Raw genomic sequence first — 16,374 nt, 5'->3', positions numbered from 1 at the left:
TTACAGCATCATGATGGTCGCATTCGTGTTTGGCGACATTGCGGTGAACGCACATTGGAAGCGTGTATTCGTCATCGCCATACTGGCGTATCACCCGGCGTGATAGTAAGGGGTGGCATTAGGTCATCTCTTGTTCGCATTGACGGCCCTTTCAACAGTGGACGTTACATTTCAGATGTGTTACGACCTTCATTCGATCTCTGCGAAACCCTACATTGTAGCAGGATAATACACGACCGCATGTTGCAGGTCCTGTACGGGCCTTTCTGGATACAGAAAATGTTCGACTGCTACCCTGGCCAGCACATTCTCCAGATCTCTCACCAATTGAAAGCGTCTGGTCAATGGTGGCCGAGCAACTGGCTCGTCACAATACGCCAGTCACTACTGTTGATGAACTGTGGTATCGTGCTGAAGCTGGATGGGCAGCTGTACCTTTACACGCCATCCAAGCTCCGTTTGACTCAATACCCAGACGTATCAAGGCCGTTATTACGGCCAGAGGTGGATTTCTGGGTACTGCTTTCTCAGGATGTATGCACCCAAACTGTGTGAAAATGTTATCACTTGTCAATTCTGGTATAATATATTTCTCCAATGAATACCCGTTTATCATCTGCATTTCTTCTTGGTGTAGCAATTTTAATGGCCAGTAGTGTACTTCCGTCTTACTCCCAGCCTTGATTCCTGTTTCTCACGCTGACGGCTGTGCAGTGACAAGTCACGTAATCTGAGCAGTGAAACAACATTCCATCGCTCCAGTTTGAAAGACGAAGTGTGGTCGCAGAGGCACTCAGTTTCTTTGTAATCTACAGAAGCCTCGTGATGATTGGGTGTTGTGTGCTGCCCTTAGGTTAGTTAGGTTTAAGTAGTTCTAAGTTCTAGGGGACTCATGACCTCAGATGTTAAGTCTGATAGTGCTCAGAGCCATTTGAACCATTTGAAAAAAATTTAACGCGGGAGTCATCGCGTGGCCATCAAAGATGCGAGCAATCGCAGGTTTCTAGAATAGGCTCATGGGAGAGGTGTAGAACAATTCTAGTATGTTTTACATTTTTTTCTTAATAAATACGAATGAATGCTAGAGTGATTCCATCGATGAACTCACTGTCGCACCCTCCCTCTCGTCTCCCACTCTTTCTCCTCCCCCTTCCCCCCACCCCCCCACCCCCTGCTCAGCGTCCATCAGACTGAGCACTCCATCTCTAAAGATCTCGACGCTGACGGGACTTAAAACCGCCGCCTTTATACCGTTGCAACAATAAGCGAACAAGCGCGTTGTTCATTAGAAGAGCCTTACGTGTTCCTGGAGGCGGCCTGGCCGGCAGAATGGCCCGCGACGCAGGCTATTGTCCCCGCAGGATGCCGCGCGGCGGAGAGAAAGGAGAGCGCCGGCTAAAGATCAGGGACGCCAGCAGTTACCGCAACGACAAGTGCAGACCCGTAGCCCGGAGCGCGGGAGAGGCGTTACCAGCTGTTCGTTACACCGCCGCGCCGCGCTCGCTTGTCTACAGTGCGAGCACTCGCGCGAAATGTCTCCACCAGACGTCCTTATGCTCTCATGTTCCTGGACATCGAAAAGGCTTTCGACCGTCTATGGCACAACGGCCTCATTCGCAAACTCAGCGGCGCGGGATTCGCCGACGGGCTGGTGCGTCTAATACACTCATACCTCACAGACAGGAGTTTCAACACTGACGTGCAGGGAAAACAATCAACACGACACGGTATACACGCGGGAGTACCCCAGGGAAGCATCCTAGGGCCCCTACTGTTTAACCTCTACATAAACGACCTCTCAGCCACACACAACACAACGATGGCAATCTACGCGGATGACACAGCCATCCTCGCGCAAGATTGGAAACCATCAAACATTACGTCACGCCTACAGACTGCACTCAGAGTGACTGAGCCTTGGTTGGAGAAATGGCGTGTTGGAGTAAACGTCGACAAGTGCGAAGCCGTTCTGTTCACTAGAAGACCGAAGCAACTGCGCAAACACTGATACTGCAGACCAATAACTCTACATGCACGAAAAATACGTTTCCGTGAGAAAGTCAAATACCTCGGTGTCTGGCTGGACGGGAAATTACTCTGGGGGGGACCACATACAACACATGACCAACCGAGCTAGCGCGAGGCTCAAACAGCTCTACCCTATGCTCAACACTGAACAGAAGGGTGTCGAGGTCCATGTACATGACACTTATCCCACCCCTGATGACGTACGCAGCTCCTGTCTGGGGAGTTAATTTAGTCGATATTCACAGCACGAGTTCATTCGGGGAGGCGCCGGCGAGACGTTTATTTCGTTAATGTGCAGTTACCGTGCTGTTCACAGACAAGGAATGTTTGAATGTATTGACACGCTGACATGTGGATCATTACAATTGTATCACTAATTTATATGGGCGACGATTGACTGGAATGATTGGCCGGAGAAAATTTAAGGGCGCTGCGGAAATTCTAAACCCGTGCGCCTGACCGAGAACTTCAGCCCGGTTCCTCCCAGATACGAGTCACACGTCTTGGTCACTCGCTTCTCAGAAGTCGGAGACGAGACGAAGAGGACACGTTACGTTATCAACAAAAGCTAAACGAGGATAACGGAATGTAGTCGAATTAAGTCGGGTGATGCTGAGGGAATTAGATTAGGAAATGAGACACTTAAAGTAGTAAAGGAGTTTTGCTATTTGGGGAGCAAAACAACTGATGATGGTCGAAGTAGAGAGGATATAAAATGTAGACTGGCAATGGCGAGGAAAGCGTTTCTGAAGAAGAGAAATTTGTTAACATCGAGTATAGATTTAAGTGTCAAGAAGTCATTTCTGAAAGTATTTGTATGGAGTGTAGCCATGTATGGAAGTGAAACATGGACGATAAATAGTTTGGACAAGAAGAGAATAGAAGCTTTCGAAATGTGGTGCTACAGAAGAATGCTGAAGATTAGATGGGTAGATCACATAACTAATGAGGAGGTATTGAATAGAATCGGGGAGAAGAGAAGTTTGTGGTACAACTTGACTAGAAGAAGGGATCGGTTGGTAGGACATGTTCTGAGGCATCAAGGGATCACCAATTTAGTATTGGAGGGCAGCGTGGAGGGTAAAAATCGTAGAGGGAGACCAAGGGATGAATACACTAAGCAGATTCAGAAGGATGTAGGTTGCAGTAGGTACTGGGAGATGAAGAAGCTTGCACAGGATAGAGTAGCATGGAGAGCTGCATCAAACCAGTCTCAGGACTGAAGACCACAACAACAACAACAATCACGAGAGAGCCTTATTAGTCATTTCGCGGTATTCTCGTCGTATTCGTCATTTACCATCATTTATTAGTCTACGAGAACTGTAGGGTTCCCAGTCGGTACGAAACATCGTGTTCGCTCTCCTATTTAACGGGAACGGAGGAAAATACGTATGGAAGACTAAAAGAGCTTCCTTTGTTTGACTTTGACTGGAAGTTCAGGTCGTCTTCCGTTTACTTTACCTGAGAGGTAGCACATAAATGGGGCATGCAATAGCAGCTTCGATCAGAGTAGTGTTTACTTTCCACCAGCCAGCGACGGAAGTTGGTACATACTCCATGTTGCTGAATAAGGAAGCAGCGAAAGGGAGACATTGAGTTTTGCAGCGTGGCACAGAACACCTACACCGAAAGTTATTGAAACAGGTAAATAGAAAGTGCACTCCACTACACTGCAAATAAACGGCAGTGAAACATTCATAAATAACGCAATTTCGTAACACGTACTTCAAAACGCGATTATCAGGTACACAGGTTACGCTGCGGAATGCAAATTTAGAGTATCGATGTAAGTGCAAAACTTCCAAGTACTTTGAGAGAATATTTCCACTGCGTCTTGCTATAAGTGTTACAATGTTCTCTCCCAAGTCACTGTATCAATCCGCACGATTCTCCATAACATGACAGGAACAACAGATTACACATTCAAACTTTTTCATATCAGAAGATTAAATGATATGTAGTGTTATGCTTTACTTATTTCGTCCTATAACGTTAAATCATTGGCTGCAAAGGTAATATGAGTTGTACAGCATCACACAGATCAGTTCAAGGTTCCTGATACCACTATCCCTCACCATCACGCCTTCCTCCATAACCATAACAGTTTCTCTTTTTGCGTAAGCAAAATGAACCACTTCATGTGCCAAGTATGGGGAAAAATACTTTGCTTTAGAGTTTAAGTACTACATACACCTTCCATTTGAGTTATTTGTGATTCGTGATTTATCAAGGCAAACGACGTCAAGTACACTGCTGACCATTAAAGTTGCAACTTCTTGAAGGAGAAGGCATGACAGTAACGTCAAATTATCACGAGGACTACTACATCCGGCGCCATGCAAATGATTATTGTTTCGGCGCTTCCGCACAAAGAATACAATAGCGACGCTATCTGAATTTTGCTTATAAGGAAAGATTGCACAGCAGCCTTCCGATTCACAAACCACATTTGAATGTACGCGGGTGAGTCAGTAAATACGTCGCAAACGCCAGAATACAGCACACCGTTTTAAATTTCGCGCCTGTAGGTATATATAGACGGTGGCAGCACACGTCGCGTGGTAGATAGGCGATACGTAGTTTTTCGCAGGCATTGGTGAATGACCTGCTATCAGATTAGATGTCAGGCAGGTGAACTATGACTATGACTAGAACAACGCGACTTTTGTGAGCCGAGGGACTGTCCGCAGAACACTTCCATAGCGTAATTCGTCCAGTATGTGGTGAGAACAGTTTTCCATGGAAATTTGTGTTGAATTACACTCCTGGAAATTGAAATAAGAACACCGTGAATTCATTGTCCCAGGAAGGGGAAACTTTATTGACACATTCCTGGGGTCAGATACATCACATGATCACACTGACAGAACCACAGGCACATAGACACAGGCAACAGAGCATGCACAATGTCGGCACTAGTACAGTGTATATCCACCTTTCGCAGCAATGCAGGCTGCTATTCTCCCATGGAGACGATCGTAGAGATGCTGGATGTAGTCCTGTGGAACGGCTTGCCATGCCATTTCCACCTGGCGCCTCAGTTGGACCAGCGTTCGTGCTGGACGTGCAGACCGCGTGAGACGACGCTTCATCCAGTCCCAAACATGCTCAATGGGGGACAGATCCGGAGATCTTGCTGGCCAGGGTAGTTGACTTACACCTTCTAGAGCACGTTGGGTGGCACGGGATACATGCGGACGTGCATTGTCCTGTTGGAACAGCAAGTTCCCTTGCCGGTCTAGGAATGGTAGAACGATGGGTTCGATGACGGTTTGGATGTACCGTGCACTATTCAGTGTCCCCTCGACGATCACCAGTGGTGTACGGCTAGTGTAGGAGATCGCTCCCCACACCATGATGCCGGGTGTTGGCCCTGTGTGCCTCGGTCGTATGCAGTCCTGATTGTGGCGCTCACCTGCACGGCGCCAAACACGCATACGACCATCATTGGCACCAAGGCAGAAGCGACTCTCATCGCTGAAGACGACACGTCTCCATTCGTCCCTCCATTCACGCCTGTCGCGACACCACTGGAGGCGGGCTGCACGATGTTGGGGCGTGAGCGGAAGACGGCCTAACGGTGTGCGGGACCGTAGCCCAGCTTCATGGAGACGGTTGCGAATGGTCCTCGCCGATACCCCAGGAGCAACAGTGTCCCTAATTTGCTGGGAAGTGGCGGTGCGGTCCCCTACGGCACTTCGTAGCATCCTACGGTCTTGGCGTGCATCCGTGCGTCGCTGCGGTCCGGTCCCAGGTCGACGGGCACGGCACCTTCCGCCGACCACTGGCGACAACATCGATGTACTGTGGAGACCTCACGCCCCACGTGTTGAGCAATTCGGCGGTACGTCCACCCGGCCTCCCGCATGCCCACTATACGCCCTCGCTCAAAGTCCGTCAACTGCACATACGGTTCACGTTCACGCTGTCGCGGCATGCTACCAGTGTTATAGACTGCGATGGAGCTCCGTATGCCACGGCAAACTGGCTGACACTGACGGCGGCGGTGCACAAATGCTCCGCAGCTAGCGCCATTCGACGGCCAACACCGCGGTTCCTGGAGTGTCCGCTGTGCCGTGCGTGTGATCATTGCTTGTACAGCCCTCTCGCAGTGTCCGGAGCAAGTATGATGGGTCTGACACACCGGTGTCAATGTGTTCTTTTTTCCATTTCCAGGAGTGTATGTACCAGTTACAGCCAACATCAAAACCTTCCTTGTCAGTAGCTGTGAGAATCTGGTTCGCAAAGTCATCCAATCACGCACAGCGGCTACGGGTATGAATTGGCAACATTGTGTTTTGAATGGAAGCGAGTGCAAACTGTTTCTCAGTGTTGCATGCGGGCTAGAACGCTTCAAACCAGCCTCTGCAGACGTATTTCATCAGATGTGGCTGTATAAGGCCAGAAAATTGCGGCGACATTCTCAGTGACAGCTACGCTTGGCCTCGGGCGAATAATCCCCACTAGAGCATTGGTCACTGACTGCCCGCTCGAACTAGGCGAAAATCTGGCGAATGGTTTCTCCACTGGGTCGTTTTGTAACACTAAATCATGTTGAAAGGGTCAACTTGTTGCCGTAATACTGTCTTCTAACCCTTGATATTAAAAAAAAAAGAAAAGAAAGAAATCAACACGTTGTTCGGTGGAATACATTCAGGGAAGTGTGACTCATCTGTGTACCAATTACAGCCAACATCAAATCCTTCCTTATGAGTAGCTGTGACAATCTGGTTCGCGAAGTCATCCCTCCGCGCACAGCGAGTACGGGTGTGAACTGGCGACTTTGGTACGCTAACCTCCTTGCACGTTTCATGGCGGAACAATCGCTCCTGGCGATAGGCAATAGATATTGCAATTACAGCTCCATCTGTTAGCTGCTTCGAAACTGCTTTCTCAATAAACGTACCGTTTATTGCAGCTTTGCTTTCATGTTATACAGTTATAAAATCCAGCACTCCCAGTGCTTTTTTGTCGGGCACCTTGTATCTTGTTTAGTGTAAGTTGCGCGCATTTAAAAGCGGCACTTGGCAGCCTGCAAGTGCTATGAGCTGTATTGTGGGCAGTTCTCTGTGCCTCAGTGCACAGCTGTTAACACAGAAGGCAAACACGTTTTACGTGAATGGACCGACCGGTAAAAAAAGTTTCCCTGACATTCTCCATCCGTTCCAAATATCGTGAAAAGTTTTTTTGCATAATGAAGATAACGGTGAAGACGGATAAACGTTCTGTATGTCTCCCTTTTTCTTTTTCCACTAGGGCTTTCACTGAAACGCGCTTTGTATTATAATAATGCTTCAAGATCGTCAAGTTTTTGGATAAGGGATCGGATGCAAAAGAATGAGCATCTCTTCTATCAATGAAGTAATCAGGAGCCACATTTCTTTTTAAACGAATACCGTACCTTTACAAAGCACTTGATGATCTCGAAATAGTCACATAATGCTTTCTGAGAGGTTCAATTAAGTCTTTCGCAAAAGCTATTGAAAAATGTACTAAAATTTAGGTTTTGCTTTCGGCTCTGTTATGCCGCGCACCGCCGACGAATTGAGGCGTTTACAGGTACTACGCAGGTGGACTTGACGCTTCACACGATTCTGGCCCAGAGTTTCCCGTTATGCGACGGAATTCTTGCGTTATTCAGAGCGGCCATCTTTCATCTTCTGTCACTTACTGCCTGAAGTCCCGCCCGGCTGGCTGTGCGGTCTGCACGGCTTTCAGGGCAGGAAGGAACGCCGGTCCCCGGCACGGATCCTCCCGGCGGATTTGTGTCGAGGTCCGGTGAGCCGGCCAGTCTGTGGATGGTTTTTAGGCGGTTTTCCATCTTCCTCGGCAAATGCGGACTGGTTCCCCTAATTCCGCCTCAGCTACACTATGTCGGCGATTGCTGCGCAAACAGGTTCTCCACGCAAACATAGGGGTTACACTCGTCTGGTGTGAGACGTTCCCTGGGGGGTCCACTGGGGGCCGAACTGCACAACAACCCTGGGTTCGGAGTGGGGCGGCGGAGGGGTGAAGTGGACTGCGGTAGTCGTCGTGGGGTTGTGGACCACTGCGGCTGCGGCGGGGACGGAGCCTCTCCGTCGTTTCTAGGTCCCAGGTTAACATGACATAACATACTACCAAAAAGTTATATCTTCGCGCAAATTAGTATCCCCATTTCACAGTATCTTATGCTCGTCCATCATCGCTGCTGAGCAGAGTGTATGTAATCATTTTCAGTTCCCACGAAACAACATAAATTCCAGTGAAAATAGGAGATTTGATGTAGTTAAGACTCTGCAATGAGTGTAAAGTCAGTAAATTACTGACAGAAAAATCTCTAGCACAGCTGCTACCAATAGGTCATCGACAAGATGTAAAATGGTTTTGATTAAATCTATCTCCGAAGACATGAACAAAATACAAATCTGTAACTATTAGTATGGAATACAATGACGTTTATGTGTGTGTGTATGTGTATGGCAATGTAAAGGTTAGGGTTAGTTTTCAGACACAACACATACTTTTTGTTAGTCGTGTTACTTTGAAATAGGATCAATCAACACCTACTCTGACTATTGTCTGCGGTAAGGAATCCATTCTCTTCTGGGAGTGTCTTCCTTTCCTCTCGTTGTCCTGAAATCAGAAAGTAGTCCTATTAGAGTAGAATAACGTTGCCTTTAGGAAAATGAAGCACAGCGGCGTCGCAACATTAAACAGGGACGTACAGCAGTATTTCCTACACTGACACCTCTGGAATCCCCATACTGTCGAGTCAGTCGCAGCCTGCACAAAGTTTTCATACATTAACCAGCGGGCAATATGAATTATTTGACTTGGAACTTCCAGATGCGTTATTCGCATGGATAAGCGCCGTTACAATGTTCGCGTCACGAAATAAACATTCTGTGGCAGTTAAAACGTCACCAGACAACATATTAATCGTTCCATTAAAAGGGCGCTCTGGTCGCTTTCGATAGTTGCATTTGGCGTTGAACTGATACCAAGCGTTCAGTGACCCCCCCAACGATGACTTACGTGGTGTGTGTGTGTGTGTGTGTGTGTGTGTGGCACTGCGTCATAAGCAATCCTTTCACTAACATTGGTCCCCATGGAGACGTGAGAGAATGGAAGAAACGAGCTATGGTGTTTGGATCTACCCATGATCGCACCGTGAATGAAGCTGTCTGATTTGTTGCCCTATCAACGCAGACTGTCCAAGGTGTCTACACATGGAATGGTACACCGCTCTCAGCCGGGCAACATGGCGTAGGAAGAGTGGTCGTAAGAATACCCCACCCGACAGTAACCTGAGACGTGTTGACGCCTTGACAGTCACAGTGAGTTTCAAACGTGACAGCGATTGCCGCTGTCAGTGAATACAGGTCCATCTCGACCAATTTCCAAGCAAGCATTACAATGGTTTCGGCATGCAATAGAGACTTGCAGTCGGATACCTCCGAAAAGGCAATTGCTAACCGCAGCACATTAAGCTGTACGTCTTCAGTGGGGCAAACAGCACAGAGAGTTGCCATTGGCTCACTGGAGACGTGTACCGCGATCCGACTAGTGCTTCTGAGTCTTTTTAAATGATGCAAGGCGTCGACTGCTACTACGTCCAATTAGAGGGTATAATGGGGAGGGTGTTTTGGCTTTGTTTCTCGTACGATGAAGTGGGCCTGACTTGAGGGTTGTTGTTGTTGTTGTTGTGGTCTTCAGTCCTGAGACTGGTTTGATGCAGCTCTCCATGCTACTCTATCCTGTGCAAGCTTCTTCATCTCCCAGTACCTACTGCAACCTACATCTTTCTGAATCTGCTTAGTGTATTCATCTCTTGGTCTCCCACTACGATTTTTACTCTCCACGCTGCCCTCCAATACTAAATTGGTGATCCCTTGATGCCTCAGAACATGTCCTACCAACCGATCCCTTCTTCTGGTCAAGTTGTGCCACAAACTTCTCTTCTCCCCAATCCTATTCAATACTTCCTCATTAGTTATGTGATCTACCCATCTAATCTTCAGCATTCTTCTGTAGCACCACATTTCGAAAGCTTCTATTCTCTTCTTGTCCAAACTATTTACCGTCCATGTTTCACTTCCATACATGGCTACACTCCATACAAATACTTTCAAAAACGACTTCCTGACACTTAAATCTATACTCGATGTTAACAAATTTTTCTTTTTCAGAAACGCTTTCCTTGCCATTGCCAGTCTACATTTTATATCCTCTCTACTTCGACCATCATCAGTTATTTTGCTCCCCAAATAGCAAAACTCCTTTACTACTTTAAGTGTCTCATTTCCTAATCTAATACCCTCAACATCACCCGACTTAATTCGACTACATTCCATTATCCTCGTTTTGCTTTTGTTGATGTTCATCTTATATCCTCCCTTCAAGACACTATCCATTCCGTTCAACTGCTCTTCCAAGTCCTTTGCTGTCTCTGACAGAATTACAATGTCATCGGCGAACCTCAACGTTTTTGTTTCTTCTGCATGGATTTTAATACCTACTCCAAATTTTTCTTTTGTTTCCTTTACTGCTTGCTCAATATACAAATTGAATAGCATCGGGGAGAGGCTACAACTCTGTCTTACTCCCTTCCCAATCACTGCTTCTCTTTCATGCCCCTCGACTCTTATAACTGCCATCTGGTTTCTATACAAATTGTAAATAGCCTTTCGCTCCCTGTATTTTACCCCTGCCACCTTTAGAATTTGAAAGAGAGTATTCCAGTCAACATTGTCAAAAGCTTTCTCTAAGTCTACAAATGCTAGGAACGTAGGTTTGCCTTTCCTTAATCTTTCTTCTAAGATAAGTCGTAAGGTCAGTATTGCCTCACGTGTTCCAGTATTTCTACGGAATCCAAACTGATCTTCCCCGAGGTCGGCTTCTACTAGTTTTTCCATTCGTCTGTAAAGAATTCGTGTTAGTACTTTGCAGCTGTGGCTTATTAAACTGATTGTTCGGTACAGGGTGAATAAAAGCGACAAACTGCATGGACGAATTCCCGACTGCAAATGGAGGAAAAATGTTCCTATGAACACGTGTCCGCAAATGGGCGGTGTGTCCTGGAAGACAGTACAGACCAGCATCGCATCCAGGTCACAACAGATGTTCAGTGTGGCCTCCATGGGACTGCAGATGATAGGGATAGTAGCGAGTCTCATGCACGGTACACATAATCGTGCTTTGGCTTACACCCTGCTGGGGGACCACTTGCCTGGAGCTTGTCCTAGTGTTCGTCTAAATGTCCTACAGAATCCGGTCCTCCAGATCTGGTGCACGCACAGTCCGCCGCTTCCCTGCCTGAAAGGACCCACGATGACACAAACGCTCAGAACGAGCTTGAAATATCGTGCGATGTGGCTGGTGTCTGTGACAGCCGTGCAGCCTCTCGATCGTTTCCATCTGCTTGCCCGTACACAAACACCACCTCGGCTTGTTGCCGACATGAGTACCGGACCATACTGCTGCTTCTAGCACGCTGCGCCAATCACACAGCCTGTAACACCCAAGGAATCCACGACACGTCAGAGGAACTTTCATTCGTCAGTGCCATCTACCGTGGGAACGATTCATTTCCGGACACATGTTCATACTACTTGTTTTCCTCGATTTCCAGTCACGAATCCGTCCCTGGAATTTGTTTTATTAATTTTCATATTGTATAAACAGGTAATAAAATGAGAATTGAAGCACGCGAAGGATTCACATTTGAAATTATACTAGTTAAACGAATTACGCAAGGAGACTCTTTAAGCACACTACCCGCCAGGGTAGCGGAGAGCGCTAACGCGCTGCTTCCTGGACACGGGTAGGCGCGCCGGCCCCGGATCGAATCCGCCAGGCGGATTAACGACGAGGGCCGATGTGCCGGCCAGCCTGGATGTGGTTTTTAGGCGGTTTTCCACATCCCGCTAGGTGAATACCGGGCTGGTCCCCCATGTTCCGCCTCAGTTACACGGCTCGCAGACATCTGAATACTTTCGCACTATTACATGGACTACACTCGACGCAAACAGCTGGGGTACACTAATTCCGTCCCGGGGGCGTACAGGGTGGCGGCAAGAAGAGCATCCGGCTATCCATTAAACATTAACGTGCCAAATCCAACTAACGATGGCTAACAAGGCTCAAGCGCTAGATAGACTCTTTAAGCACACTCTTGTTCAAACTCATGACGGACCGCACCACTGAAGACGCATAAAGAAACCAGACTATGAAATGGGAAATAAAGTGGTCAATAATATATGTTACGCTGGTGGTGTTGTACTGGTACAAAAGAATGAGGATAATTTACAAAGGTTAAAATGTTCAAATGTGTGTGAAATCTTATGGGACCTGTTAAGGTCATCAGTCCCTAAGCTTACACACTACTTAACCTAAATTATCCTAAGGACAAACACACACACCCATGCCCTAGGGAGGACTCGAATCTCCGCCGGGACCAGCAGCACAGTCCATGACTGTATCGCCTCAGACCGCTCGGCTAATCCCCCGCGGCTTACAAAGGTTACTTCACCAATTTAATAAAAAAGCTACGCAATATAACACGGAAATCTCATCTAAGAAAACTTAAGAGTATGGTAATATAAAAAAGCACCTCTACGACGTAAATTAGAAGTAGATAGTTTGTCAACTGAACATGTGATGAACCTCTAGACACTGTTATGGCCAGCTACAAAATCTTAACCACGGAATTGAAAAATCAAGTGACAAATCCGGCAAGGATAGCTGAATGCCTGCAAATTACTGCACGGAGAAACAAATTTATGACAACTGTTTGGAAAATAAAAACGCAAAAAACAATGGTGCGTACTTTTTGGTATTTGCAGCACAAAACAGATCAGAAACGAAAAAATCAAACAACAGTTAATTGCTGTTAAAATTAGGGTATTAGACAGCTCTAAGGAGTAACCATGTGGGGAAAAATGAACATGGGAACAGTGTAGAATACAAGATATAAATAAATGCATCAAGCCAAAAAGCATTGGAGGGACCATGAGGAAAGCATGGACCCCCCCAAAAAGTAACTAAAATTTGTAGACATGGACGACAGCAAAGGAAACGTTTGTAAACATGGACGACAGCAAAGGAAACGTTTGTAAACATGGACGACAACAAAGGAAACGTTAGTAAACGTGTACAACAGCAAAGGAAACGGCTAGCCAGAGGACTACCCAAGAGGTGGGATGGCAGTTGGTCCAATACATCCACGGAATGAGGCAGACAAACAGGGGTAACCCTAGTCGGCCGAAGAAGAAGAAGAAGAAAAAGAAAAACAAGAAGATGAAAGAGGAAGAGGAGGAGGAGGAGGAGGAAACGTGGGCCTGCTCACTCAGGTAGCAGTGAATATGAACCAGGATGTTTATTTCAACATTCACGGAATGAGGCAGACAAACAGGGGTAACCCTAGTCGGCCGAAGAAGAAGAAAAAGAAGAAGATGAAAGAGGAAAAGGAGGAGCAGGAGACGTGGGCCTGCTCACTCAGGTAGCAGTGAACATGAACCAGGATGTTTATTTCAACATTCACAGAATGAGGCAGACAAACAGGGGTAACCCTAGTCGGCCAAAGAAGAAGAAGAAGAAGATGAAAGAGGAAGAGGAGGAGGAGGAGGAGGAGACGTGGGCCTGCTCACTCAGGTAGCAGTAAACATGAACCAGGATGTTTGTTTCCACATTCACGGAATGAAGCAGACAAATAGGGGTAACCCTAGTCGGCCCAAGAAGAAGAAGAAAAAGAAAAAGAAGTGAAATAGGAAGAGGCGGAGGAGGAGGAGACGGAGACGTGGGCCTGCTCACTCAGGTAGCAGTGAACATGAACCAGGATGTTTATTTCAATATTCACGGTGACAGAGTGCTGCCCTTTCTTCTACGTCTTCAAGATGAATGTTGTGTGGACACTTCTGTATTCCACTAAGAGAAGAGGCTTGCTCAGAAGGTTGCATTACATGTCACTTGTCTGCGAATGCAATGGCTCCCACGAACACCCGATTTTAATTGCGTAGGAAATGACTTGGGATAAATGAAAGTAACTGTGAAACGTAACAGCCAAGAAGTCCGCAATTTGGGAGGTCTACAAGCGGCTTCAGGCGGACGTGGCACACCTGATGCAACTTGTGGACCGTCTTATCACAGTTGCAGGCAGCGTTAAGCTGTTTGGGGTGAGGGGGAGTGAGGCGGCAAATACTTTCTGTGGTGAGCTTATATTACGACCACATAATAAATTTAAAATGTAACCAGTGATAGAGAAATCTTCAATTCTGAAGTTAGTTTCGGCAGTGATCGTCTTGCAAAGGATCAGACTCGTATGTAAAGTGGGGACATCGTATAAATCAATACACTCGTGCATTTTTCCGTTATTTTCAGCTTATGTATTACCTCTAGCGTAGTTCGTATAAAATACTACTCGTTTACGGTAACAGCGGTCGTTGCAAAACGGTGGCAGCCGATTTTCTATGACGCAGCAGCGAGTAAACGAGCGACTAGCGAGAAAATCTAGCCGTGTATTTCTGGTTTCAGCTGTGTGGGATGTCAGAAGACATAAAAGATATCCCCTGCAGCTTCAACACTCCTAACAGGGCCGGCCGGAGTGGCCGAGCGGTTCTAGGCGCTTCAGTCTGGAACCGCGCGACCGCTACAGTCGCAGGTTCGAATCCTGCCTCGGGCAGTTAGTTAGGTTTAAGTAGTTCTAAGTTCTAGGGGACTGATGACCTCAGAAGTTAAGTCCCATAGTACTCAGAGCCATTTGAACCATTTTTGAACTCCTAACAGGTCAGCACTTGTTCAAGTTAGCGAAGCAAGACGTTCGAATGCACGTAGATACTGTATTCCATTTTCCGAAAGTGTTTCACAGTGCAAGGTCGTACTATAGTGTTCCTCCTCTGAACAGCTATATATCTAGGCAAGTGATTATGCGATGAAAAGCGAACTAAAATCGCTCAAAAGATGCCTGACTGAAATTCATCGGAAGAACCATCGACTGACCGATACCACAGTACTGCTCCTTAATCTGTGACCCTTACCATGTGGGTCCGATAGAGGAAATAGAGAAAACCAACATCCGTTTTTTATTCCCCCATGAAACATTATTCCCAAACGTAAAGTAGGATAATGAATTACAAACATTTGCTGAGTCATAGGAGAAGCGCGGCAGTTGGGGAGAAAAACTTTCTATTAATCGTTTTGCAAAAATCCGTTTCAAGTTCTCGTCAATGATGAGCTTCCGAGAGGCCTCCCACCCAGCTTTGATCTTCACGGAAAGAAGTCTACGGATGACGACTGCGGGGGAGTTGGAGGAGCTAAATAATTGGCGCCAGCCCGGGGACTACAACCCGCTACTGTGGGACAAAAAAAAAAAAAAAAAAAAAAGAGTATTAAAAAAATTTGTCTGTCAGTCTGTGCTCGATGTGACTCACGACTGATGTCTTACACTTTTGCACCAAGCCCTGTGTATTGCAGTTAATATTAATTGATTTCCGTTAAAAGACAGTTAGCGAGAGTTTGCTACGAGACAAAAATGGCTCTAAGCACTATGGGATTTAGTATCTAAGGTCATCAGACCCCTAGAGCTACTTAAACCTAACTAACCTAAGGACATCACACACATCCATGCCCGAGGCAGGATTCGAACCTGCGACCGTAGCAGCAGCGCGGTTCCGGACTGAAGCGCCTAGAACCGCTCGGCCACAGCGGCCGGCGCTACGAGACACTGTGGTTGTATTTTTCTTAGTAGAATAAACGCAGACATCATCAGCTCCCGGTAATGTTCGTCGTTACCTTTATTAACGGCATTAAGTGAACGGGGCATCATTTTATTTACAATTAAAAGCAGACTGTCGTTTTTTATTAATACCTGGTGTGTGACATTGTCGATTTATGAGACTTATGACAGTTGAAAGTGGCGAATTACGAGTTTTACGACAGCTGAAAGTGTCGAATTATGAGATTTACAGGCGTCATATGACTAGCGTGCACAGCACAGCAGCCGGCGGGGGTGGCCGAGCGGTTCTAGGCGCTACAGTCTGGAGCCGCGCGACCGCTACGGTCGCAGGTTCGAATCCTTCCCCGGGCATGGATGTGTGTGACGTCCTTAGGTTAGTTAGGTTTAAGTAGTTCTAGGGGACTGATGACTGATGGCAGGAGTTAAGTCCCGTAGTGCTCAGAGCCATTTGAACAGCACAGCACATTCCAACGGTTCGCCGGCTTGCCCACATCCCAGGCGCCGCTTCGTGTCCGGCTTTATTATTTTAAGACCATTGATGTCACAATGAACATTACACTCACGTGCTTTTTAAACTCATTTTGAGCTCAATGATGCTGTTTAAAGCACATTGATGCGCCTTAAAAGCT

The sequence above is a fragment of the Schistocerca cancellata genome, chromosome 8 (assembly GCF_023864275.1).
Source record: "Schistocerca cancellata isolate TAMUIC-IGC-003103 chromosome 8, iqSchCanc2.1, whole genome shotgun sequence".
Lineage (NCBI taxonomy): Eukaryota > Metazoa > Arthropoda > Insecta > Orthoptera > Acrididae > Schistocerca > Schistocerca cancellata.
Note: the sequence above shows the minus strand (reverse complement) of the source record.